The 26,333-nt window shown below is 46.4% G+C and overlaps 1 protein-coding gene across 2 annotated transcripts in view; it reads left to right on the top strand.

Moving 5' to 3' along the window:
- The window catches only part of LOC138638022 (cytochrome P450 2J2-like), a 310,015-nt gene that overhangs the window by 37,270 nt on the left and 246,412 nt on the right, over window positions 1–26,333 (top strand). The window contains exon 2 of one of the 2 annotated variants that reach the window (XM_069726990.1): window positions 22,020–22,146. The exons of the other annotated variant lie outside the window; for it this stretch is intronic. The gene's annotated coding sequence lies outside the window, so the exon portion shown is untranslated. The remainder of the gene's footprint in view (window positions 1–22,019; window positions 22,147–26,333) is intronic. 2 annotated transcript variants of the gene reach the window in all.

The following is a 26,333-nucleotide window of genomic DNA, read 5'->3' as shown; positions in this document are numbered from 1 at the left end:
CTATTTTTAGTTGCGCTGCTAGGTTCAGGGTTTGCGGTCAGTACAGATACCACCTCCTTCAGAGCTTGTCTCATGTTGTTCCTAAACCACCAGATCATAACAGTACAAGTGGCCAAAAATGAATTAAATGTATCTCAAAAGAAGGAAAAGAAAGTTCTGAACCATTTTTTTTTTCTGTGCTTTGGTTTGTCTTTTTTTTTCCGCTTGATATCTGGGTGGTTCAGGATATATGTTTTGGCATGGATGTTCAGGGTTTGTTTTCTCGTGTGGATCAACTTGCTGCAAGAGTACAGAGTATCCAGGACTATGTTGTCCAGACTCCGGCTTTAGAGCCCAGAATTCCTACTCCTGATGTGTTTTTTGGGGACAGATCCAAGTTTTTGAACTTTAAAAATAACTGCAAATTGTTTTTTGCTTTGAAACCCCGTTCTTCTGGTGATCCCATTCAGCAGGTGAAAATCATCATATCCTTGCTGCGTGGTGACCCTCAAGACTGGGTTTTTTCTCTTGAAACAGGGGATCCGGCATTATTGAATGTAGATGCATTTTTTCAAGCGCTCGGATTATTGTATGACGAACCTAATTCTGTGGACCATGCAGAAAAAACCCTGTTGGCCTTGTGTCAAGGTCAGGAAGCGGCAGAGTTATACTGCCAGAAATTTAGAAAATGGTCTGTGCTCACTAAATGGAATGAAGAGGCTCTGGCTGCTATTTTCAGAAAAGGTCTTTCTGAAACCCTTAAAGATGTTATGGTGGGCTTTCCTACGCCTGCCGGTTTGAGCGAATCTATGTCTCTAGCCATTCAGATTGATCGGCGTCTGCGCGAGCGCAAAGCTGTGCACCATATGGCAGTATCCTCTGAGCATAGTCCTGAACCTATGCAATGTGATAGGATTTTGACTAGAACAGAACGGCAGGAATTCAGACGTCAGAATAGGCTGTGTTTTTACTGTGGTGATTCGGTTCATGTTATCTCTGATTGCCCTAAGCGTACTAAGAGAGTTGCTAGGTCTGTTACCATTAGTACTATACAGCCTAAATTTCTCTTATCTGTGACCCTGATTTGCTCATTGTCGTCCTTTTCTGTCATGGCATTTGTGGATTCAGGCGCTGTCCTGAACTTAATGGACTTAGAATTCGCCAGGCGCTGTGGTTTTTCCTTGCAGCCTTTGCAGAGCCCTATTCCTTTGAGGGGCATTGATGCTACACCCTTGGCCAAGGATAAACCTCAGTACTGGACACAGATGACTATGTACATGGCTCCTGCACATCAGGAAGATTGCCGTTTTCTGGTGTTGCATAACCTGCATGATGTTGTTGTGCTGGGATTTCCATGGTTACAGGAACATAATCCGGTGCTGGATTGGAAAACTATGTTGGTGACTAGTTGGGGTTGTCGAGGAGTACATAGTGACGTTCCTTTGATGTCAATTTCCTCTTCCCCCTCTTCTGAGGTCCCTGAGTTTTTGTCGGATTTCCAGGATGTATTTGATGAGCCCAAGTCCAGTTCCCTTCCTCCACATAGGGACTGTGATTGTGCTATTAACTTGATTCCTGGTTGTAAGTTCCCTAAGGGCCGACTTTTCAATCTGTCTGTGCCAGAGCATGCCGCCATGCGGAGCTATGTTAAGGAATCTTTGGAGAAAGGGCATATTCGGCCCGCTTCGTCACCATTGGGAGCGGGTTTCTTTTTTGTTGCTAAGAAGGATGGCTCCTTGAGACCCTGTATTGATTATCGTCTTCTTAATAAGATCACGGCCAAATTCCAATACCCCTTGCCTTTGCTTACTGATTTGTTTGCTCAGATTAAGGGGGCTAGTTGGTTTACTAAGATTGACCTCCGAGGGGCATATAATCTTGTTCGTATTAAACAGGGTGACGAATGGAAAACTGCATTTAATACGCCCGAAGGCCATTTTGAATACCTTGTGATGCCATTTGGGCTCTCTAATGCTCCATCTGTGTTCCAGTCTTTCATGCATGATATTTTCCGCAATTATCTTGATAAATTCATGGTCGTATATTTGGATGATATTTTGATTTTTTCCAATGATTGGGAGTCTCATGTGAAGCAGGTCAGGATGGTGTTCCAGATCCTTCGTGATAATGCTTTGTTTGTGAAGGGGTCTAAGTGCCTATTCGGAGTTCAGAAGGTCTCTTTTTTGGGTTTTATTTTTTCTCCCTCGTCTATAGAAATGGATCCTGTGAAGGTCCAAGCTATTCATGACTGGATCCAACCCACATCTGTGAAGGGACTTCAAAAATTTTTGGGCTTTGCTAATTTCTATCGCCGTTTCATTGCCAACTTTTCCAGTGTGGTTAAGCCCCTTACTGATTTGATGAAGAAAGGCGCTGATATGACGAATTGATCCTCTGAGGCTGTTGAGGCCTTTCAGGAGCTTAAACGCCGATTTACTTCTGCCCCTGTGTTGCTTCAACCGGATGTTTCTCTTCCTTTTCAGGTTGAGGTCGACGCTTCTGAGATTGGGGCAGGGGCCGTTTTGTCTCAGAGGGAGTCTGATGGTTCTTTGATGAAAATGTGTGCTTTTTTTTCCAGAAAGTTTTCGCCTGCGGAACGCAATTATGATGTCGGCAATCGGGAGTTGTTGGCTATGAAGTGGGCGTTTGAGGAGTGGCGACATTGGCTTGAGGGAGCTAAACACCGTGTTGTGGTCCTGACCGATCATAAGAATCTGATTTACCTCGATTCGGCCAAGCGGCTGAATCCTAGACAGGCTCGATGGTCCCTGTTTTTCTCCCGTTTTGATTTTGTGGTCTCGTACATTCCTGGTACTAAGAATGTTAAGGCTGATGCCCTCTCTAGAAGTTTTTTGCCTGATTCTCCTGGAGTCCTGGAGCCGGTTGGCATTCTTAAGGAAGGGGTGATTCTTTCTGCTATCTCCACTGATTTGCGGCGGGTGCTTCAGGAATCTCAGGCTGATAGGCCTGACCGCTGTCCAGTGGGGAAGCTGTTTGTTCCTGATAGATGGACAAGTAAGGTAATTTCTGAGGTTCATTGTTCAGTGTTGGCTGGTCATCCTGGGATTTTTGGTACCAGAGATTTGGTTACTAGGTCCTTTTGGTGGCCTTCCTTGTCTCGCGATGTGCGTGCTTTTGTGCAGTCCTGTGGGACTTGCGCCCGGGCCAAGCCTTGCTGTTCCCGCGCTAGTGGGTTGCTTTTGCCTTTGCCGGTCCCTGAGAGGCCCTGGACGCATATTTCCATGGATTTTATTTCGGATCTTCCTGTTTCCCAGAAGATGTCTGTTATCTGGGTTGTTTGTGACCGGTTCTCTAAAATGGTCCATCTGGTACCCTTGCCTAAGTTGCCTTCCTCCTCAGATCTGGTTCCATTGTTTTTTCAGCATGTGGTTCGTTTGCATGGCATTCCGGAGAATATTGTGTCTGACAGAGGTTCTCAGTTTGTCTCTAGATTTTGGCGGGCCTTTTGTGCTAGGATGGGCATTGATTTATCTTTTTCTTCGGCGTTTCATCCTCAGACTAATGGCCAAACTGAGCAAACTAATCAGACCTTGGAGACCTATTTGAGATGCTTTGTGTCTGCTGATCAGGATAATTGGGTGTCTTTCTTGCCGTTGGCCGAGTTTGCCCTTAATAATCGGGCTAGTTCGGCTACTTTGGTTTCACCTTTCTTTTGTAATTTTGGTTTTCATCCTCGTTTTTCTTCTGGGCAGGTTGAGCCTTCTGATTGTCCTGGTGTTGATTCTGCGGTGGACAGGCTGCAGCAGATTTGGACTCGTGTGGTGGACAATTTGACGTTGTCTCAGGAAAGGGCTCAACGTTTTGCTAACCGCCATCGGCGTGTTGGTCCCCGGCTTTGTGTGGGGGATTTGGTTTGGTTGTCTTCTCGTCATGTTCCTATGAAGGTTTCTTCTCCTAAGTTTAAGCCTCGGTTTATTGGTCCTTATAAAATTTCTGAAATTATTAATCCGGTGTCTTTTCGTTTGGCTCTTCCTGCCTCTTTTGCCATTCATGATGTTTTCCATAGATCTTTGTTGCGGAGATATGTGGTGCCCGTTGTTCCCTCGGTTGACCCTCCTGCCCCGGTGTTGGTTGAGGGAGAGTTGGAATATGAGGTTGAGAAGATTTTGGATTCTCGTTTTTCAAGGCGGAGGCTTCAGTATCTTGTCAAGTGGAAGGGTTATGGCCAGGAGGATAATTCTTGGGTTGTTGCCTCCGATGTCCATGCTACCGATTTGGTTCGTGCTTTTCACTTGGCTCGTCCTGATCGGCCTGGGGGCTCTGGTGAGGGTTCGGTGACCCCTCCTCAAGGGGGGGTATTGTTGTGAATTCCGCTCTTGGGCTCCCTCCTTTGGTTGTAAGTGGCACTTTTGTGAGTTCTGCTCTTGGGCTCCCTCTTGTGGTTTCTAGTGGTATGGCTGCTCCTTGGAGTTAGCTGTCATCAGCTGCCTCCACTTATCGTCCGCTATTTAAGTCTGGCTCTTTCTTCAGCCTGTGCCACTTGTCAATGTTTCCTGGCTGGATTCACATCTCTGCTTTGATTCTCCTGGTTTCCTGACCAGTTCTGCAAAGATAAGTTCTGGCTTTGCTCATTTCAGTCCACATGTTGTGGACTTATTGTTCTGTGCATTCTATATTTGTCCAGCTTGTCAGTATGGATTTTTTCTGTTAGCTGGAAGCTCTGGGAAGCAGATTTACCCTCCACACCTTTAGTCAGGTGTGGAGATTTTGTAAACTCTGTGTGGATTGTTTTGTAGTTTTTATACTGACCGCACAGTATCCTTTCCTGTCCTATCTATCAAGCTAGACTGGCCTCCTATGCTAAAATCTGATTTCATTTCTGCGTATGTTATTTTCCCCTCCTCTCACCGTCAATATTTGTGGGGGGCTATCTTTGGGGATTTTCTCTGAGGCAAGATAGGTTTCCTGTTTCCATCTTTAGGGGAAGTTAGATCTTAGGCTGTGCCGAGGGGTCTAGGGAGCGTCAGGTACCCCCCACGGCTATTTTTAGTTGCGCTGCTAGGTTCAGGGTTTGCGGTCAGTACAGATACCACCTCCTTCAGAGCTTGTCTCATGTTGTTCCTAAACCACCAGATCATAACAGTACAAGTGGCCAAAAATGAATTAAATGTATCTCAAAAGAAGGAAAAGAAAGTTCTGAACCATTTTTTTTTTCTGTGCTTTGGTTTGTCTTTTTTTTTCCTCTTGATATCTGGGTGGTTCAGGATATATGTTTTGGCATGGATGTTCAGGGTTTGTTTTCTCGTGTGGATCAACTTGCTGCAAGAGTACAGAGTATCCAGGACTATGTTGTCCATACTCCGGCTTTAGAGCCCAGAATTCCTACTCCTGATGTGTTTTTTGGGGACAGATCCAAGTTTTTGAACTTTAAAAATAACTGCAAATTGTTTTTTGCTTTGAAACCCCGTTCTTCTGGTGATCCCATTCAGCAGGTGAAAATCATCATATCCTTGCTGCGTGGTGACCCTCAAGACTGGGTTTTTTCTCTTGAAACAGGGGATCCGGCATTATTGAATGTAGATGCATTTTTTCAAGCGCTCGGATTATTGTATGACGAACCTAATTCTGTGGACCATGCAGAAAAAACCCTGTTGGCCTTGTGTCAAGGTCAGGAAGCGGCAGAGTTATACTGCCAGAAATTTAGAAAATGGTCTGTGCTCACTAAATGGAATGAAGAGGCTCTGGCTGCTATTTTCAGAAAAGGTCTTTCTGAAACCCTTAAAGATGTTATGGTGGGCTTTCCTACGCCTGCCGGTTTGAGCGAATCTATGTCTCTAGCCATTCAGATTGATCGGCGTCTGCGCGAGCGCAAAGCTGTGCACCATATGGCAGTATCCTCTGAGCATAGTCCTGAACCTATGCAATGTGATAGGATTTTGACTAGAACAGAACGGCAGGAATTCAGACGTCAGAATAGGCTGTGTTTTTACTGTGGTGATTCGGTTCATGTTATCTCTGATTGCCCTAAGCGTACTAAGAGAGTTGCTAGGTCTGTTACCATTAGTACTATACAGCCTAACTTTCTCTTATCTGTGACCCTGATTTGCTCATTGTCGTCCTTTTCTGTCATGGCATTTGTGGATTCAGGCGCTGTCCTGAACTTAATGGACTTAGAATTCGCCAGGCGCTGTGGTTTTTCCTTGCAGCCTTTGCAGAGCCCTATTCCTTTGAGGGGCATTGATGCTACACCCTTGGCCAAGGATAAACCTCAGTACTGGACACAGATGACTATGTACATGGCTCCTGCACATCAGGAAGATTGCCGTTTTCTGGTGTTGCATAACCTGCATGATGTTGTTGTGCTGGGATTTCCATGGTTACAGGAACATAATCCGGTGCTGGATTGGAAAACTATGTTGGTGACTAGTTGGGGTTGTCGAGGAGTACATAGTGACGTTCCTTTGATGTCAATTTCCTCTTCCCCCTCTTCTGAGGTCCCTGAGTTTTTGTCGGATTTCCAGGATGTATTTGATGAGCCCAAGTCCAGTTCCCTTCCTCCACATAGGGACTGTGATTGTGCTATAAACCTGATTCCTGGTTGTAAGTTCCCTAAGGGCCGACTTTTCAATCTGTCTGTGCCAGAGCATGCCGCCATGCGGAGCTATGTTAAGGAATCTTTGGAGAAAGGGCATATTCGGCCCGCTTCGTCACCATTGGGAGCGGGTTTCTTTTTTGTTGCTAAGAAGGATGGCTCCTTGAGACCCTGTATTGATTATCGTCTTCTTAATAAGATCACGGCCAAATTCCAATACCCCTTGCCTTTGCTTACTGATTTGTTTGCTCAGATTAAGGGGGCTAGTTGGTTTACTAAGATTGACCTCCGAGGGGCATATAATCTTGTTCGTATTAAACAGGGTGACGAATGGAAAACTGCATTTAATACGCCCGAAGGCCATTTTGAATACCTTGTGATGCCATTTGGGCTCTCTAATGCTCCATCTGTGTTCCAGTCTTTCATGCATGATATTTTCCGCAATTATCTTGATAAATTCATGGTCGTATATTTGGATGATATTTTGATTTTTTCCAATGATTGGGAGTCTCATGTGAAGCAGGTCAGGATGGTGTTCCAGATCCTTCGTGATAATGCTTTGTTTGTGAAGGGGTCTAAGTGCCTATTCGGAGTTCAGAAGGTCTCTTTTTTGGGTTTTATTTTTTCTCCCTCGTCTATAGAAATGGATCCTGTGAAGGTCCAAGCTATTCATGACTGGATCCAACCCACATCTGTGAAGGGACTTCAAAAATTTTTGGGCTTTGCTAATTTCTATCGCCGTTTCATTGCCAACTTTTCCAGTGTGGTTAAGCCCCTTACTGATTTGACGAAGAAAGGCGCTGATATGACGAATTGATCCTCTGAGGCTGTTGAGGCCTTTCAGGAGCTTAAACGCCGATTTACTTCTGCCCCTGTGTTGCTTCAACCGGATGTTTCTCTTCCTTTTCAGGTTGAGGTCGACGCTTCTGAGATTGGGGCAGGGGCCGTTTTGTCTCAGAGGGAGTCTGATGGTTCTTTGATGAAAATGTGTGCTTTTTTTTCCAGAAAGTTTTCGCCTGCGGAACGCAATTATGATGTCGGCAATCGGGAGTTGTTGGCTATGAAGTGGGCGTTTGAGGAGTGGCGACATTGGCTTGAGGGAGCTAAACACCGTGTTGTGGTCCTGACCGATCATAAGAATCTGATTTACCTCGATTCGGCCAAGCGGCTGAATCCTAGACAGGCTCGATGGTCCCTGTTTTTCTCCCGTTTTGATTTTGTGGTCTCGTACATTCCTGGTACTAAGAATGTTAAGGCTGATGCCCTCTCTAGAAGTTTTTTGCCTGATTCTCCTGGAGTCCTGGAGCCGGTTGGCATTCTTAAGGAAGGGGTGATTCTTTCTGCTATCTCCACTGATTTGCGGCGGGTGCTTCAGGAATCTCAGGCTGATAGGCCTGACCGCTGTCCAGTGGGGAAGCTGTTTGTTCCTGATAGATGGACAAGTAAGGTAATTTCTGAGGTTCATTGTTCAGTGTTGGCTGGTCATCCTGGGATTTTTGGTACCAGAGATTTGGTTACTAGGTCCTTTTGGTGGCCTTCCTTGTCTCGCGATGTGCGTGCTTTTGTGCAGTCCTGTGGTACGGTGTTCATTTTAGGACATGGTCACAAATCAAAGTCAAACATCAGAAATACTCTCTCTGATACCTCATTCTGATACTCGACTCTGATACTTGACTCTGATACTTGACTCTGATACCTGACTCTGATACTTGACTCTGATACCTGACTCTGATACTTTACTCTGATACTTGACTCTGATACTTGACTCTGATACTTGACTTTGATACCTGACTCTGATACTTGACTCTGATACTTGACTTTGATACCTGACTCTGATACTTGACTCTGATACTTGACTTTGATACCTGACTCTGATACTTGACTTTGATACTTGACTCTGATACTTGACTTTGATACCTGACGCTGATACTTGACTTTGATAACTGACTCTGATACTTGACTCTGATACTTGACTTTGATACCTGACTCTGATACTTGACTCTGATACTTGACTCTGATACTTGACTTTGATACCTGACTCTGATACTTGACTCTGATACTTGACTTTGATACCTGACTCTGATACTTGACTCTGATACTTGACTCTGATACTTGACTCTGATACCTGAGTCTGATACTTGATTCTGATACATGAAATTAGTAAAATTAGCTAAAATTAGTACCTGGGATCACTTGAGCTTGTGGTGCAATGGTAATGCCGACAGCTGTAGCTTCTAGATGCAGGATCCGTTTTTTTTCCCGCCGATCCTTTTTTTTTCCGCCAGATCGGTTTTATTTTTCTGCCGGATCCGTTTTTGTCGGCCGGATCCGTTTTTTTTCCGCCAGATCCGTTTTTTTCTGCAGGATCCGTTTTTTTTCCTCAGGATCCTTTTTTTTCCGGATCCGTTTTTGTCCGCCGATCCGTTTTTGTCTGCCGCCTGTTTTTTTCTGCCTGATCCGTTTTTTACGCTGGATCCTTTTTTTTTATGCCGGATCCGTTTTTTTTACACCGGATTCGTTTTTTTACACCGGATCCGTTTTTTTTCGCCAGATCCATTTTTTTTCTGACAGATCCGGATTTTTTTGCCGGATCCGTTTTTTTTTTTTACGCCAGATCCGTTTTTTCTGCCGGATCCGTTTTTTTTTACGTCGGATCCGTTTTTCTTCGCCGGATCCGTTTTTTTCTGCCGGATCCGGTTTTATTACGCCGGATCCGTTTTTTCCGCCGGCAGAAGAAAGACAGATCCGGCGGGAAAAAACGGATCCGGCGTAAAAAAACGGATCTGGCGTAAAAATAAACGGATCAGGCGTAAAAAATAAACGGATCCAGAAGAAAAAAATGGACCCGGCGAAAAAAACGGATTCGGCGTAAAAAAACCGGATCCTAAGAAAAAAAACGGATTTGGCGTAAAAAAAACGGATCCGGCGAAAAAAAACGGATTCGGCGAAAAAAAACGGATCCGGCAAAAAAACCCGGATCTGGCGAAAAAAAACGGATCCGGTGTAAAAAAACGGATTTGGCGTTAAAAAAACGGATACGGCGTAAAAAAAATGGATCCGGCAGAAAAAACGGATCTGGCGTAAAAAAAACAGATCCGGCAGAAAAAAACGGATCAGGCAAAAAAAAAAAACGGATTCGGCGTAAAAAAACAGATCTGGCGGAAGAAAAACGGATCCGGCGTAAAAAAAAACGGATCCGGCAGAAAAAAAACGGATCCGGCGTAAAAAAAACGGATCCGGCAGAAAAAACGGATCTGGCGTAAAAAAAACGGATACGGCAAAAAAAAATGGATCTGGCAGAAAAAAAACGGATCTGGCGTAAAAAAAACCGGATCCGGCGTAAAAAATGGATGACGTAAAAAAAACAGATCTGGCAGAAAAAAACGGATCCGGCGAAAAAAAACGGATTCAGCGTAAAAAAAAAAATGGATCCAGCGTAAAAAAATGGATATGGCGTAAAAAAACAGATCCGGCGAAAAAAAACGGATCCGGCGTAAAAAAAACAGTTCCGGCGAAGAAAACGGATCCGGCGGAAGAAAAACGGATCCGGCGGAAAAATAAACTGATCAGGCAAAAAAAATGGATCCGGCGTAAAAAAAAAAACGGATCCGGCGAAAAAAAAAACGGATCTGGCGTAAAAACACCCGGATCCGGCGTAAAAAAACAGATCCGACGTAACAAAAAAATCGGATCTGGCGTAAAAAAACGGATCCGGCAGAAAAATAAAACCGATCCGGCGGAAAAAAAACGGATCCTGCGTCTAGACACTACAGCCGTCGGCCTTACCATTGCACCACAAGCTCAAGTGATTCCAGGTACTAATTTTAGCTAATTTTACTAATTTCATGTATCAGAGTCAAGTATCAGACTCAAGTATCAGAGTCAAGTATCAGAGTCAAGTATCAGAGTCAAGTATCAGAGTCAGGTATCAGAGTCAGGTATCAGAGTCAAGTATCAGAGTCAGGTATCAGAGTCAGGTATCAGAGTCAAGTATCAGAGTCAAGTATCAGAGTCAGGTATCAGAGTCAGGTATCAGAGTCAAGTATCAGAGTCAGGTATCAGAGTCAGGTATCAGAGTCAGGTATCAGAGTCAGGTATCAGAGTCAGGTATCAGAGTCAAGTATCAGAGTCAGGTATCAGAGTCAGGTATCAGAGTCAAGTATCAGAGTCAGGTATCAGAGTCAGGTATCAGAGTCAGGTATCAGAGTCAGGTATCAGACACAGGTATCAGACTCAGGTATCAGACTCAAGTATCAGAATGAGGTATCAGACAGAGTATTTCTGATGTTTGACTTTGATTTGTGACCATGTCCTAAAATGAACACCGTACTCCTGGATCGTTCTTGTGACCTGTCTTCCCAGTAGAAGCTAAGTGCCTGCTAGTTTTTCTCTGGTTTGCTATTTTTCTGTCCAGCTTGCTATTTTGTTGTTGTCTTGCTTGCTGGAAGCTCTGGGACGCAGAGGGAGCGCCTCCGCACCGTGAGTCGGTGCGGAGGGTCTTTTTGCGCCCTCTGCGTGGTCTTTTTGTAGGTTTTTGTGCTGACCGCAAAGCTACCTTTCCTATCCTCGGTCTGTTCAGTAAGTCGGGCCTCACTTTGCTAAATCTATTTCATCTCTGTGTTTGTATTTTCATTTTTACTCACAGTCATTATATGTGGGGGGCTGCCTTTTCCTTTGGGGAATTTCTCTGAGGCAAGGTAGGCTTTATTTTTCTATCTTCAGGGCTAGCTAGTTTCTTAGGCTGTGGCGAGTTGCATAGGGAGCGTTAGGAGCAATCCACGGCTATTTCTAGTGTGTGTGATAGGATTAGGGATTGCGGTCAGCAGAGTTCCCACGTCCCAGAGCTCGTCCTTTATTATCAGTAACTACCAGGTCATTCCGTGTGCTCTTAACCACCAGGTCCATTATTGTCCTGACCACCAGGTCATAACAGTACAGGTGGCCAAAAGTACTAATGCATCTCAATAGAGGGATAAGAGAACTTCTGAGACCATTTTATTTTTCTTTGCAGTGTGTTTTGTCTCTCTTTTCCCCTTTACATCTGGGTGGTTCAGAACACAGGTGTAGACATGGACATTCAAGGTCTGTCCTCTTTGATGGATAATCTCACTATAAATGTACAAAACATTCAAGATTTTGTGGTTCAGAATCTGATGTCAGAGCCTAGGATTCCAATTCCTGATTTGTTTTTTGGTGATAGATCTAAGTTCTTGAATTTCAAAAATAATTGTAAATTGTTTCTTGCCTTGAAACCTCGCTCCTCAGGTGACCCTGTTCAACAAGTAAAGATCATTATTTCTTTGTTACGTGGTGACCCTCAAGACTGGGCATTTTCCCTTGCGCCAGGGGAGACGGCATTGCGTGATGTTGATGCATTTTTTCCTGGCGGTAGGATTGCTTTATGACAAACCTAATTCAGTGGCTTAGGCAGAGAAAATCTTGCTGGCTCTGTGTCAGGGTCAGGATGAAGCGGAGATATATTGTCAGAAGTTTAGAAAGTGGTCTGTGCTCACTCAGTGGAATGAATGTGCCCTGGCAGCAATCTTCAGAAAGGGTCTCTCTGAAGCCCTTATGGATGTCATGGTGGGGTTTCCCATGCCTGCTGGTCTGAATGAGTCTATGTCTTTGGCCATTCAGATCGATTGATGCTTGCGTGAGCGTAAAGCTGTGCACCATTTGGCGGTACTATCTGAGCATGGGCCTGAGCCTATGCAGTGTGATAGGACTTTGACCAGAGCTGAACGGCAAGAACACAGACGTCGGAATGGGCTGTGTTTTTACTGTGGTGATTCCACTCATGCTATCTCCGATTGTCCTAAGCGCACTAAGCGGTTCGCTAGGTCTGCCACCATTGGTACGGTACAGTCGAAATTTCTATTGTCCGTTACTCTGATTTGCTCTTTGTCATCCTATTCTGTTATGGCATTTGTGGATAAAGGCGCTGCCCTGAATTTGATGGACTTGGAGTATGCCAGGCGCTGTGGTTTTTTCTTGGAGCCCTTGCAGTATCCTATTCCATTGAGAGGAATTGATGCTACGTCTTTGGCCAAGAATAAGCCTCAGTACTGGACCCAATTGACCATGTGCATGGCTCCTGCACATCAGGAGGATATCCGCTTTCTGGTGTTGCATAATCTGCATGATGTGGTCGTTTTGGGGTTGCCATGGCTACAGGTCCATAATCCAGTATTGGACTGGAAATCTATGTCTGTGTCCAGCTGGGGTTGCCAGGGGGTACATGGTGATGTTCCATTTTTGTCTATTTCGTCTTTCACTCCTTCTGAAGTTCCAGAGTTTTTGTCGGATTATCGGGATGTATTTGATGAGCCCAAAGCCAGTGCCCTACCTCCTCATAGGGATTGCGATTGTGCAATTAATTTGATTCCTGGTAGTAAGTTTCCTAAGGGCCGATTGTTCAATTTATCTGTGCCAGAACACGCCGCTATGCGGAGTTATATAAAGGAATCCTTGGAGAAAGGCCATATTCGCCAGTCGTCATCACCGTTAGGAGCAGGGTTCTTTTTTGTGGCCAAGAAGGATGGTTCTTTGAGACCTTGTATTGATTACCGCCTTCTTAATAAAATTACAGTCAAATTTCAGTATCCTTTGCCGTTGCTGTCTGATTTGTTTGCTCGTATTAAAGGGGCTAGTTGGTTCACCAAGATAGATCTTCGAGGGGCGTATAATCTTGTGCGTATTAAACAAGGCGATGAATGGAAAACAGCATTTAATACGCCCGAGGGCCATTTTGAGTACCTGGTTATGCCATTCGGGCTTTCCAATGCTCCATCAGTATTTCAGTCCTTTATGCATGACATCTTCCGAGAGTACCTGGATAAATTCCTGATTGTGTATTTGGATGATATTTTGGTCTTTTCGGATGATTGGGAGCCTCATGTGAAGCAGGTCAGAATGGTGTTTCAGGTCCTTCGTGCAAATTCCTTGTTTGTGAAGGGGTCAAAGTGTCTCTTTGGAGTTCAGAAGGTTTCATTTTTGGGGTTCATTTTTTCCCCTTCTACTATCGAGATGGACCCTGTTAAAGTCCAGGCCATTTACGATTGGACTCAGCCGACATCTGTGAAGAGCCTGCAAAAGTTCCTGGGCTTTGCTAATTTTTATCGGCGCTTCATCGCTAATTTTTCTAGTGTTGCTAAACCGTTGACTGATTTGACCAAGAAGGGTGCTGATGTGGTCAATTGGTCTTCTGTAGCTGTTGAGGCTTTTCAGGAGTTGAAGCGTCGTTTTTCTTCTGCCCCTGTGTTGTGCCAGCCAGATGTTTCGCTCCCGTTTCAGGTTGAGGTTGATTCTTCTGAGATTGGAGCTGGGGCTGTTTTGTCGCAAAGAAGTTCTGATGGCTCGGTGATGAAGCCATGTGCTTTCTTTTCTAGAAAGTTTTCGCCTGCTGAGCGCAATTATGATGTTGGTAATCGAGAGTTGTTGGCCATGAAGTGGGCATTCGAGGAGTGGCGTCATTGGCTTGAAGGAGCCAAGCATCGCGTGGTGGTCTTGACAGATCACAAGAATTTGACTTATCTTGAGTCTGCCAAACGGTTGAATCCGAGACAGGCTCGATGGTCGTTATTTTTCTCCCGTTTTGATTTTGTGGTTTAGTACCTTCCGGGCTCTAAGAATGTGAAGGCTGATGCCCTGTCAAGGAGTTTTGTGCCTGACTCTCCGGGTGTTCCTGAGCCGGCGGGTATTCTCAAAGAGGGGGTAATTTTGTCTGCCATCTCCCCTGATTTGCGGCGGGTGCTGCAAAAATTTCAGGCTGATAGACCTGACCGTTGCCCAGCTGAGAAACTGTTTGTCCCTGATAGATGGACTAGTAGAGTTATCTCTGAGATTCATTGTTCAGTGTTGGCTGGTCATCCTGGAATCTTTGGTACCAGAGATTTGGTGGCTAGATCCTTTTGGTGGCCTTCTTTGTCACGGGATGTGCGTTCTTTTGTGCAGTCCTGTGGGACTTGTGCTCGGGCTAAGCCCTGCTGTTCTCGTGCCAGTGGGTTGCTTTTGCCCTTGCCGGTCCCGAAGAGGCCCTGGACGCATATTTCCATGGATTTTATTTCTGATCTCCCTGTTTCTCAAAGGATGTCGGTCATTGGGGTGGTTTGTGATCGCTTCTCTAAGATGGTCCATTTGGTACCCTTGTCTAAATTACCTTCCTCCTCTGATTTGGTGCCATTGTTTTTCCAGCATGTGGTTTGTTTGCATGGCATCCCGGAGAACATCGTCTCGGACAGAGGTTGCCAGTTTGTTTCAAGGTTTGGCGGTCCTTTTGTGCGAAGATGGGCATTGATTTGTCTTTTTCTTCGGCTTTCCATCCTCAGACTAATGGCCAAACCGAACGAACTAATCAGACTTTGGAAACATATCTGAGATGCTTTGTTTCTGCTGATCAGGATGATTGGGTGTCCTTCTTGCCTTTGGCTGAGTTCGCCCTTAATAATCGGGCCAGCTCGGCTACTTTGGTTTCTCCTTTTTTCTACAATTCTGGTTTCCATCCTCGTTTCTCTTCAGGGCAGGTTGAGCCTTCGGACTGTCCTGGTGTGGATACTGTGGTGGACAGGTTGCAGCAGATTTGGACTCATGTGGTGGACAATTTGACATTGTCCCAGGAGAAGGCTCAACGTTTCGCTAACCGCCGGCGCTGTGTTGGTCCCCGACTTCGGGTTGGGGATTTGGTTTGGTTGTCATCTTGTCATGTTCCTATGAAAGTTTCCTCTCCGAAGTTTAAGCCTCGTTTCATTGGGCCATATAAGATTTCTGAAATTCTTAATCCTGTGTCATTTCATTTGGACCTTCCAGCTTCTTTTGCCATCCATAATGTGTTCCATAGGTCGTTGTTGCGGAGATACGTGGCGCCTATGGTTCCCTCCGTTGATCCTCCTGCCCCGGTGTTGGTCGAGGGGGAGTTGGAGTATGTGGTGGAGAAGATTTTGGATTCTCGTGTTTCAAGACGGAAACTCCAGTACCTGGTCAAGTGAAAGGGTTATGGTCAGGAGGATAATTCCTGGGTTTTTGCCTCTGATGTTCATGCTGCCGATCTGGTTCGTGCCTTTCATTTGGCTCATCCTGATCGGCCTTGGGGCTCTGGTGAGGGTTCGGTGACCCCTCCTCAAGGGGGGGGTACTGTTGTGAATTTTGTTGTCGAGCTCCCTCCTGTGGTCGTGAATGGTACTTCGGTAAGTTCTGTCCGTGGGCTCCCTCTGGTGGCTGTGAATGGAGCTGCTGCTTCTGAGGTTCCTTACACAGGTGACGGGGTTTATCCTTTGGTTTGCTGCTCTATTTAACTCCACTTAGATCGTTACTCCATGCCAGCTGTCAATGTTTCTGTATTGCTTCAGTTCGCTCTTGGATCTTTCTGAGACCTGTCTCTTCCTGCAAGAAGCTAAGTCCCCGTTTGTTATTTTCTGTTCATGGTTTTCTAGTCCAGCTTGCTTTCATTATTTTGTCTTGATAGCTGGAAGCTCTGGAATGCAGGGTGGCGCCTCCACACCGTGAGTCGGTGCGGGGGTCTTTTTGCACACTCTGCGTGGTCTTTTGTAGTTTTTGTGCTGACCGCAAAGATACCTTTCCTATCCTCTGTCTATTTAGTTAGTCTGGCCTCCCTGCGCTAAAACCTGTTTTCATTTCTGTGTTTGTGACTTTCATCTTACTCACAGTTAATATATGTGGGGGGCTGCCTTTTCCTTTGGGGAATTTCTCTGAGGCAAGGTAGGCTTTACTTTCTTTCTCTAGGGCTAGCTAGTTCTTAGGCTGTGACGAGGCGCCTAGGGAGCGTCAGGAGCGCTCCACGGCTATTTCTAGTGTGTGTGATAGGATTAGGGATTGCGGTCAGCAGAGCTCCCACATCCCAGAGCTTGTCCTGTTTGAGGTTTAACTATCAGGTCATTCCTGGTGCTCCTAACCACCAGGTCATAACAGGCAACATCTTACTGAGGCGCCTAGTCGGTGGCCGGAACACCGCAGGAGTAACTGACTTCAAGCCTTACTTCAAACTCCGCAGGACAGTTAATTATAGGTTGGCTGTCTACCTTAAATTTCCTAAGAAGACATAGGGGGCAACATTGGGAGAGGGGCGTCTCTAGGGTCCCGGAAGACCGCCAAGCCTTCCCGTCATACGGGTGCGTACTAGCCAAAATATACCTGCGGGACGAGAAACTAGTAACATCTGGAACTAAAGAGAGAGAGAGCTGTAGAGAACGAACGAACGAGGACAGCAGTTGTGAGGACTATTCCGAATGCTCAGCAGGGTAGGACTACAACACACAGGCGCTAGTGGTAGGCAATGATTTCCATCTGCGAAGGAAACTCTGGATGTGCCCATCGGACCGGCCGGTCTCTGATAGCCCTGTTAAACTTGCTCCGGATTGAGGATCCTGAAGTTTTCAGTAAAGAGGTAAAGAGACTGCAACCCTGTGTCCTCGTTATTGCCTGCACCCCATCACCATCACCATTCACCTTACTGGGAAGCCCTGGGGACACACTTCACCTGTGGGAAGTTATACCATCCAGCTGCCATTCCATCACCCCAGCGGACCCCACAGCAGCGTCGGTCACCCTGACCGAACACCACAGGTGGCGTCACGAACCCCTGATAGACTGTACCTCTACCATCTTGATTGGACGCCCCTTAGCAGGGTCGTGGACCGGGTCTAGCCACCGTGACAGCCTCAGAACCGAACCAGAGAGGCCCGGTACCGAGAACCCGTGGCCCTGTGTCTGGGGGCGATCCAAGTTGGCGTCACGAACAAGATCGTACTTAAGCCTGAAGAATTGGGTCATGTGTGCCTTGGAACTGTGATTGAAACGTGTTGGGCTGTGATTCATTGCAAAGACTGTGTGCTGCTATCTGCCGCAAGATTCCCGCCAAAACTGCCGCCATTATAGCGCCACGAGGAGCGCAAGAGAAGAAGAAGGGCGTGGAAGTGGGTGTGAAAGAACTGAAGAGCGCGAACGATAATGGCCACCAATCTAAGTATTGTTGTATCCTGAGGGCGGGCCCGTCAGCCGCTGAGGTCCGCCTTCTCATCCTCTATGGAGGGTGGGGACAGTGGGGACAGAGCCGTCCCCGAAAAAGAGCCCGAGAAGAAGATACAGAGGAGGGGACAAAGATGGCGACTTCCAGGCCACCGGATGGAGACGACCCGGCCAGGCGCAGGCCTGCACCACCCGCAGCGACCCCGGAGTCAACGCCGCTGCAGGGATCGACCGCTGTGGAGCTGCCTGAGGGAAAACCCGGCGGACGGATGCCTGATGGCTGGGTGGCCGCAGCTGAGGCTCGGTGGCTGGCGCGCTGCCTGGAGGCCCGCGCTCGGGTGAGTTCCCGGTTGGGCCACCCGACGGAGATCCGTCTCTCCCCCGTGTCCCCTCCTCTACTCACTCCGGCTGCGTCAGGTCCTTGCACCCGACCAGGGAGTCGCGCCCCGCAGGAGCCGGACTTGAGAATCCTGCCAGTGACGGAACACCAGCGACGCCTAGTGGCGGCATGGAGGAAACAGCCTTGATCTGTGACCATGATAGACCTCACCGAAGAGGAGAAGGTCCCGCCGTCGCAGTGGGGAGTGGTGGTCTTCTACAACCCCAAGGAAGAGAGGAGGGTCATCCAGGAGATTGGAGAACCCTTGCAGGTCCGTGTCGATCGGAGCGAGGTGGAGCCCCGCTATGGAACGGGTGAGGAGGACCGCGACCTGAGACCTGGGGATGCTGTGACTTATACCCGGTGGCGGAGGGCGACCGGCTGGGTGGCCAGGGGTGTCAAGCGATGCGCAGTCCTACAGGTTGAAGCTGAGGTTCCAGAGGGAGAAGCCCCTGCTGCGGACCACCAGGCGAACCAGGCCTCGCGTGTGACTGTGGATCCCACCCATGCTCAACGGAGAGGAATGGTCTGTGAGGTAAGACCACAACCTTCCCAGAACTAAACCTCGAAACCCCGATATATGTACATAAGTTATTTAACTGTTTCCTGCTGCTACTTAAACCCGACCAGGGTTATTTCTTAAAAGGGTCCCTTTGTTTACCCGGGATCCTGTTGTGAATTCTGCTCTTGGGCTCCCTCCGGTGGTTATGACTGGTAGTGCTGCTGTCTTTGGATCGCAGCATTTATCAGGTGTGTCCACTTATTGCAATTTGGACTGGGCTATTTAGTCTTGCTTGATCCTTTAGTCAGTGCCAGTTGTCCATTGTTTTTGGAGTATTCACATCCCTGACTGGTCTCTCCTGTTTTGTTGTTCTTTTCAACAAAGATAAGTTCTGGCTTTGTTTTTGCTGTCCACATGCTGTGGGCCTTATAGTTCTGTGCATTTTCATGTTTTGTCTTGTCCAGCTTTGTCTGTGTAAGGATTTTTTGCAGCCAAGCTGTATCTCTGGAGATGCAGATATACCCTCCATGTCTTTAGTCAGATGTTGAGATTTGTATTTTCTGTGGTGGATATTTTCTAGTGTTTCAATACTAACCGCATAGTAATCTTTCCTATTCTTTCTTTTTAGCTAGAAAGGCCTCCTTTGCTAAATCCTGATTTCAGTCTGCGTATGTCATTTCCCTCTCCTTTCACAGTCAATATTTGTGGGGGTCTGTCTATCCTTTGGGGATTTTCTCTGAGGCAAGATAGTTTTCCCGTTTCTATATTTAGGGAAAGTTAGTCCTTAGGCTGTGTCGAGGTGTCTAGGGAGTGTTAGGTACATCCCACGGCTACTTCTAGTTGCGGTGCTAGGTTCAGGGTCTGCGGTCAGTACAGGTACCACCTTCTCCAGAGTACGTCACATGCTGCTCCTAGGCCACCAGATCATAACAGGATCCCTATTGTTTTCTATTTCTTTTTCTACCTTTTGCACAAAGTTCATCATTGTTTCAAAGACTGCCGGATCATGGACGGTGAATGATTCGGAACTGCTTTGTATATAGTTTGCACCTTCTTAAAGGTAATCCCTACTGGTTTTACAAGCGAAAGAAGACTTTGCAAAGACATGATGCAGAAGGTCTTGCTTGCAGTGAACTTGCAGACAGAGATAGAATCTGCACTAGAGACTTGGGTCCCTCTTAAAGGGAATGTTTACATGATTGCCTTAATAAAAGTTGAAACGTTAATAATGTTAAAAAATGTAGAAAGTTTGATAATGTTGACAGAGATTGAGGACAGGAAAGCTTGGAAGTGAACCCGTAGGGGTTAGAGAGAGAGTCCTCCTGAGAGATGTAGAAAGATGGTCGGCACAATGGCAGTAGGCCCAGCCAAGGAGCTAGGCGGTCCTGCATTGGTGAAGTTGGAACGGAAAGAAAGTTGAATTGCTGTTATAGTATTAGTAAACCTACAGGGAGGGCAAACAATTTAAATGCTCCACCATCATACAATATAAGAAAACCAAAAAACAATGGACACAAGAGCTCAAAATAACAATACTAACAGCTTTATTGAGACAAATAGAAAATTACAATAAGTACATAAAAAACACCATGTACGTAAGATACAAGAGATAAAAAGAGAGGCGAGCCTAGTGCCACGCACAAATACATAAATACACCAACGAGCAAATCAGGTAGTAGCTATAAGGTCAGGAGGCCATATACGGGAGCATATAAATGTAATAAAGGTAATGAGAGAAGTATTATCCCAATATTCACTATGATTCCTAATACCAGAAAATTGGCAGCTACATAAGAGATAAAGCTCCAAAATACCGAGCGGACAACAGGAAGATAACGTAAATATGTAGCCAAATGTATGGGTGTCACATTAGAGCATAGTACACAAAGATAGACCCCAAATGGCGTATTACATCGATCAGTACAGAGAGATTAATGTTATGGTCTGATCACCCCTAGTGGCTCAAGAAGCCATATATTGCACATAGTCCCGGGAAGTCCCATGCAAAAGGGGGAAGACTAAACCGATATAAAAGTGATACGTTACCGACCTGCTGCTGTCGTGCGTGGAAGAGGAGGCCCCGATGCGCGTTTCGCAGGAGTTGCTTCCTCAAGTGCCCCCCGAGGAAGCAACTCCTGCGAAACGCACGTCGGGGCCTCCTCTTCCACGCACGACAGCAGCAGGTCGGTAACGTATCACTTTTATATCGGTTTAGTCTTCCCCCTTTTGCATGGGACTTCCCGGGACTATGTGCAATATATGGCTTCTTGAGCCACTAGGGGTGATCAGACCATAACGTTAATCTCTCTGTACTGATCAATGTAATACGCCATTTGGGGTCTATCTTTGTGTACTATGCTCTAATGCTGGGGTCCCCAACTCCAGGCCTCGAGGGCCGCCAACAGTGCAGGTTTTCAGGATTTCTTTAGTATTGCATCGGTGGTAATGTGATCATCTGCACAGGTGATGATTCCAACCCCTGTGCAATACTAAGGAAATCCTGAAAACCTGCACTGTTGGCGGCCCTCGAGGCCTGGAGTTGGGGACCACTGCTCTAATGTGACACCCATACATTTGGCTACATATTTACGTTATCTTCCTGTTGTCCGCTCGGTATTTTGGAGCTTTATCTCTTATGTAGCTGCCAATTTTCTGGTATTAGGAATCATAGTGAATATTGGGATAATACTTCTCTCATTACCTTTTCCCCCCGAGGAAGCAACTCCTGCGAAACGCGCGTCGGGGCCTCCTCTTCCACGCACGACAGCAGCAGGTCGGTAACGTATCACTTTTATATCGGTTTAGTCTTCCCCCTTTTGCATGGGACTTCCCGGGACTATGTGCAATATATGGCTTCTTGAGCCACTAGAGGTGATCAGACCATAACGTTAATCTCTCTGTACTGATCGATGTAATACGCCATTTGGGGTCTATCTTTGTGTACTATGCTCTAATGTGACACCCATACATTTGGCTACATATTTACGTTATCTTCCTGTTGTCCGCTCGGTATTTTGGAGCTTTATCTCTTATGTAGCTGCCAATTTTCTGGTATTAGGAATCATAGTGAATATTGGGATAATACTTCTCTCATTACCTTTATTACATTCATATGCTCCCGTATATGGCCTCCTGACCTTATAGCTACTACCTGATTTGCTCGTTGGTGTATTTATGTATTTGTGCGTGGCACTAGGCTCGCCTCTCTTTTTATCTCTTGTATCTTACGTACATGGTGTTTTTTATGTACTTATTGTAATTTTCTATTTGTCTCAATAAAGCTGTTAGTATTGTTATTTTGAGCTCTTGTGTCCATTGTTTTTTGGTTTTCTTCTGCTGTTATAGTATGTTATAGTAGGCCTTTAGTGGGTTCAGCGTATACGCCCTTAAAGGAAAAGTTAACTTATTGTTCAAAAGTTTGCACTTAGTAGAATACCCGGCTGGGTACTGAGAGTTATCTATAGTCAAAATGTTATATAAAAATATTTAATCCTGTTTTTTTTGTTTGTAACGTTCAAGTGTCCTTACCTCCCATAAAGGGAAGCACCTTTTCTATTTACTTGTTCTAAACATTTCAAAAATTTTGTATGTCTTTTGCTTTATTATATTGTTGTTCTTCTTCCCAGTCCAGGAGTACTGGATTTAACCGGGGGGGAGTGCAGCGCCCCAGAGATCTGGTCGTTGCAGTATGGCACTCTGCCGCTAAGGAGAGTGGCGGTACGTCTGATGTCACTATGGAGTTCTCCTGACCAGGTATCACCAGAACACATTACACTTCACACTCCGGTCACTAGGGGGAGAAGAAGGCTTTATTTATTGGGCCACTCCTCACACTGGTAAAACCAGGGGCTGGGGAGGAAGTTAGTCAGAAGCTGACTGGGTTGGAACGAGGCAACATCCCGTGGCAGGGGGTGTTGCAGGGAGAAGGCACAGGGGGGTCCCTGCCCGCTCCATAATCCCCTCCACTCACTGCTCACACAGGGTTAATGGCAGCGGTAACGGCCCGCGGTGTAACGCACTCTGTTACTGCTGCTATTAACCCTGTGTGTCCCCAACTATTTACTATTGATGCTGCCTATGCAGACCGCTAGGTCTTCTGGATAATTTCGCAATGCATCTCTGGGACCGGAAGCTGGCGGCAGGCGCGAGCGCATCGTCGGACTACCGAAGGTGAGAATAGCAGGTTTTTTGTTTTTTTTTATTATTTTTAACATTAGATCTTTTTACTATTGATGCTGGATAGGCAGCATCAATAGTAAAAACTTGGTCACACAGGGTTAATAGCGGCGGTAACCGAGTGAGTTACCCGTGGCATAACGCGGTCCGTTGCCACTGGCATTAACCCTGTGTGAGTGGTGACCGGAGGGGAGTATGGAGCGAGTGCTGACTGCGGGGAGCATGGAGCGGGTGCTGGGCACTGACTGCAGGGGAGTAGGGAGGGACTAATCGGACTGTGGCCGTCGCTGATTGGTCACGGCAGCAATGACAGGCAGCTGGCGAGACCAATCAGCGACTTGGATTTCCATCAGACAGAGGCCGCGACCAATGAATATCCTGGACAGACAGACAGACGGAAGTGACCCTTAGACAATTATATAGTAGATGTATCCTTCACTTTTTAGTTGAGCCATGCACTTGGCTGCCACTGTTTAAACACAAGCATAGCATTGTTCGCTCATCCATATCACTATGATTGCTTCCCTTATCCAGCAATTCAGCACGGACTGTATCTCCACTTCGCACAGAGCACCTTTTTTTGGATAGATTCCTCTCTCCTATACTTGCTTCTCTTAATCTATATAAATGGAGCATCACTAGTATTGTATGATCCACTATTGTCTTATTCATTTGTTTCTTGCATCATGCGACACTTATCTCTGCATCATGTAACATTGTATCTATTTATGTATTCATAGTTCATGTTAAAGAATGCTCTAACGAAGGTCCTGTGCTGGACCGAAAACGTTTAGCGTTTTTTGTCTGGATGCATTAATAAATAAGAAGCTTTTGACTCACATTGAGTGTCAAGTTTATTCATCTTTGTTCTACGGGTTGGACACCCTACTTGAGCACGACTAGCACCTAGTTCTACAGAGTGCCGTGTTTTTTTATATTAAACAGGGGTTTGACCATCACACAGATCACATCTCAGTGCGTTGAAAATTCTGCCATTTGTGGCCTACTGTTAAATTTTGTTGTGGTGTCTTAGATAAGGCAACAGTTTGCTGAAAAAAATAGTTACCTACAGGCCAGATATTTGAAATTGGGGTTTGTCCGTCATACGGATCACATATCAGTGTGCTCCAAATTCAGCCATTTGCAGTGAATGTGTAAAATATTGTCCTGTATTTAAAATGGGCAAGGTGCGTGGCAAGTGACGGGGAACTGGTTGTGATGGTGCATGCAGAGGCCGAGGCAGTGGGCAAGCTGAAATTTTGCCACAACAAACATCCACATCTTCTCACCCAACTTTCCTGTATGAATTGCTAAGGGACTGCAGCACACCACTATTGAACCCAGAGCAATGTCAAAAGCTTGTTGGTTGGATAGCAGATAATGCTTAGTCACTTTGCCATCTCCATCACCCCCACCCTGTCTTCCACATGGTCAAGTCTCAGTAGCCATGAGTCTGGACAGCATATTCCTCACCCTAATCTTCCCACCATGCCGAGTGCCCTGAGACGCCTGATTCCACACTTTGACACTCCGAAGAGCTGTTCACTTTTCCATTTATTGATTCAAGCCTCTCGCCTGCTCCACTTGAAGTGGGGCAAGAGGAGATGGCATGTAGTGATGCCCAAATATTTTAGCAGCCACGATCACACAAAGGTGGTGGGAACGTGTCACAAGAGGTGGACGATGATGAGACTCAATTGCCAGAAGGTCAGGAGGAGGACCAGGGTGCGGAAGTTGAAGACGAGGTGGTGGATAATATAGTAACTGACCCAAGCTGGCAGGAGGACATGCAGAGCGAGGACAGCAGCACACAGGGGGAGGGAGGCATAGCACCCCAACAGGCAGGAAGAAGCAGTGTGATGGCCGCAGACAAAATGTGGGCAACCGTTCCCCGTAACACCAACACGACAGAAGTTGCCAGTCCAACTGTTAGGTCTTCCTGAGTCTGGTTGTTTTTTAAAGACTCTGCCGATAAACCCAAAAAAGGCCATTTGTACGACCAACGATGCCGAGGTCCCCAGTAACCAGGGTAAACATCGGGTTACTAAGCGCAGGGCCGCGCTTAGTAACCCAATGTTTACCCTGGTTACCATCGTAAAAGTAAAAAAAACAAACACTACATACTTACCTTCAGCTGTCTGTCCCCGGCGCTCTGCTTCACGCACTGACTGTGAGCACAGCGGCCGGAAAGCAGAGCGGTGACGTCACCGCTCTGCTTTCCGGCTGACCGGCGCTGACAAAGGATGCAGGAGGAGTGCAGAGAAGCAGAGTGCCGGGGACAGACAGCGGAAGGTAAGTATGTAGTGTTTGTTTTTTTTACTTTTACGATGGTAACCAGGGTAAACATCGGGTTACTAAGTGCGGCCCTGCGCTTAGTAACCCGATGTTTACCCTGGTTACCAGTGAAGACATCGCTGAATCGGTGTCACACACGCCGATTCAGCGATATCTCCAGGGAGTCCAGCGACGAAATAAAGTTCTGGCCTTCTAGCTCCGACCAACGACATCACAGCAGGATCCTGATCGCTGCTGCGTGTCAAACTGAACGATATCGCTATCCAGGACGCTGCAACGTCACGGATCGCTATCGTTATTGTTGTGAAGTTGTTTAGTGTGAAGGTACCTTTAGTGTGACGGTACCTTTAGTCACGTTTCTCTGGTCTTATATAGTGATTTGCACTATGTTTAATTTGGTTTCACCCTGCCCTTCAAGTGGCCAGCTTTCAAGATAAGATGAGACCAAGATATCAGTCATACATCAGACAATGGGCCATAAGCCCAGAGATGCATAAAAGCCCACAAGGGTTAGGGTACCGTCACACTATACGATTTACCTACGATCACGACCAGCGATACGACCTGGCCGTGATCGTAGGTAAGTCGTAGTGTGGTCGCTGGAGAGCTGTCACACAGACTGCTCTCCAGCGACCAACGATGCCGAGGTACCCGGGTAACCAGGGTAAACATCGGGTTACTAAGCGCAGGGCCGCGCTTAGTGACCCGATGTTTACCCTTGTTACCAGCGTAAAAAAAACAAACAGTACATACTTACATTCCGGTGTCTGTCCCTTTCCGTCTGCTTCCCGCACTCACTGACTGCCGGCCGTAAAGTGAAAGCAGAGCACAGCGGTGACGTCACCGCTGTGCTGTGCTTTCACTTTACGGCCGGCAGTCAGTGAGTGCGGGAAGCAGACGGCAAGGGACCTGACGGACACCGGAATGTAAGTATGTACTGTTTTTTTTTTTTTACATTTACGCTGGTAACCAGGGTAAACATCGGGTTACTAAGCGCGGCCCTGCGCTTAGTAACGCGATGTTTACCCTGGTTACCAGCGAACGCATCGCTAGATCGGTGTAACACACACCGATCTAGCGATGACAGCGGGAGATCCAGCGACGAAAGAAAGTTCCAAACGATCTGCTACGACGTACGATTCTCAGCAGGATCCCTGATCGCTGCTGCGTGTCAGACACAGCGATATCGTAACGATATCGCTGGAACGTCACAAATCGTACCGTCGTAGCGATCGAAATGGCACTGTGTGACGGTACCCTTAGATAAACCCACCACAGACAGAGGTTAAGTAAACCTTACTGTTTTACAATAACAAACAAACTTAAAACTGTTTGTAAACCCAAAGGTCTTCAGACAATAAATAAACAGCTCCCAAGATTGTGTCACAATGAGCATTGTCTGTCTGTAAATGTATTACAAGAAAGGCTGCTATGTAATGGTCTGAATGTGTTCAGTATATTTCAAAATG

The sequence above is a fragment of the Ranitomeya imitator genome, chromosome 5 (genome assembly GCF_032444005.1).
Source record: "Ranitomeya imitator isolate aRanImi1 chromosome 5, aRanImi1.pri, whole genome shotgun sequence".
Classification (NCBI taxonomy): Eukaryota; Metazoa; Chordata; class Amphibia; order Anura; family Dendrobatidae; genus Ranitomeya; species Ranitomeya imitator.
This window is presented reverse-complemented; position numbering and strand designations above follow the sequence as displayed.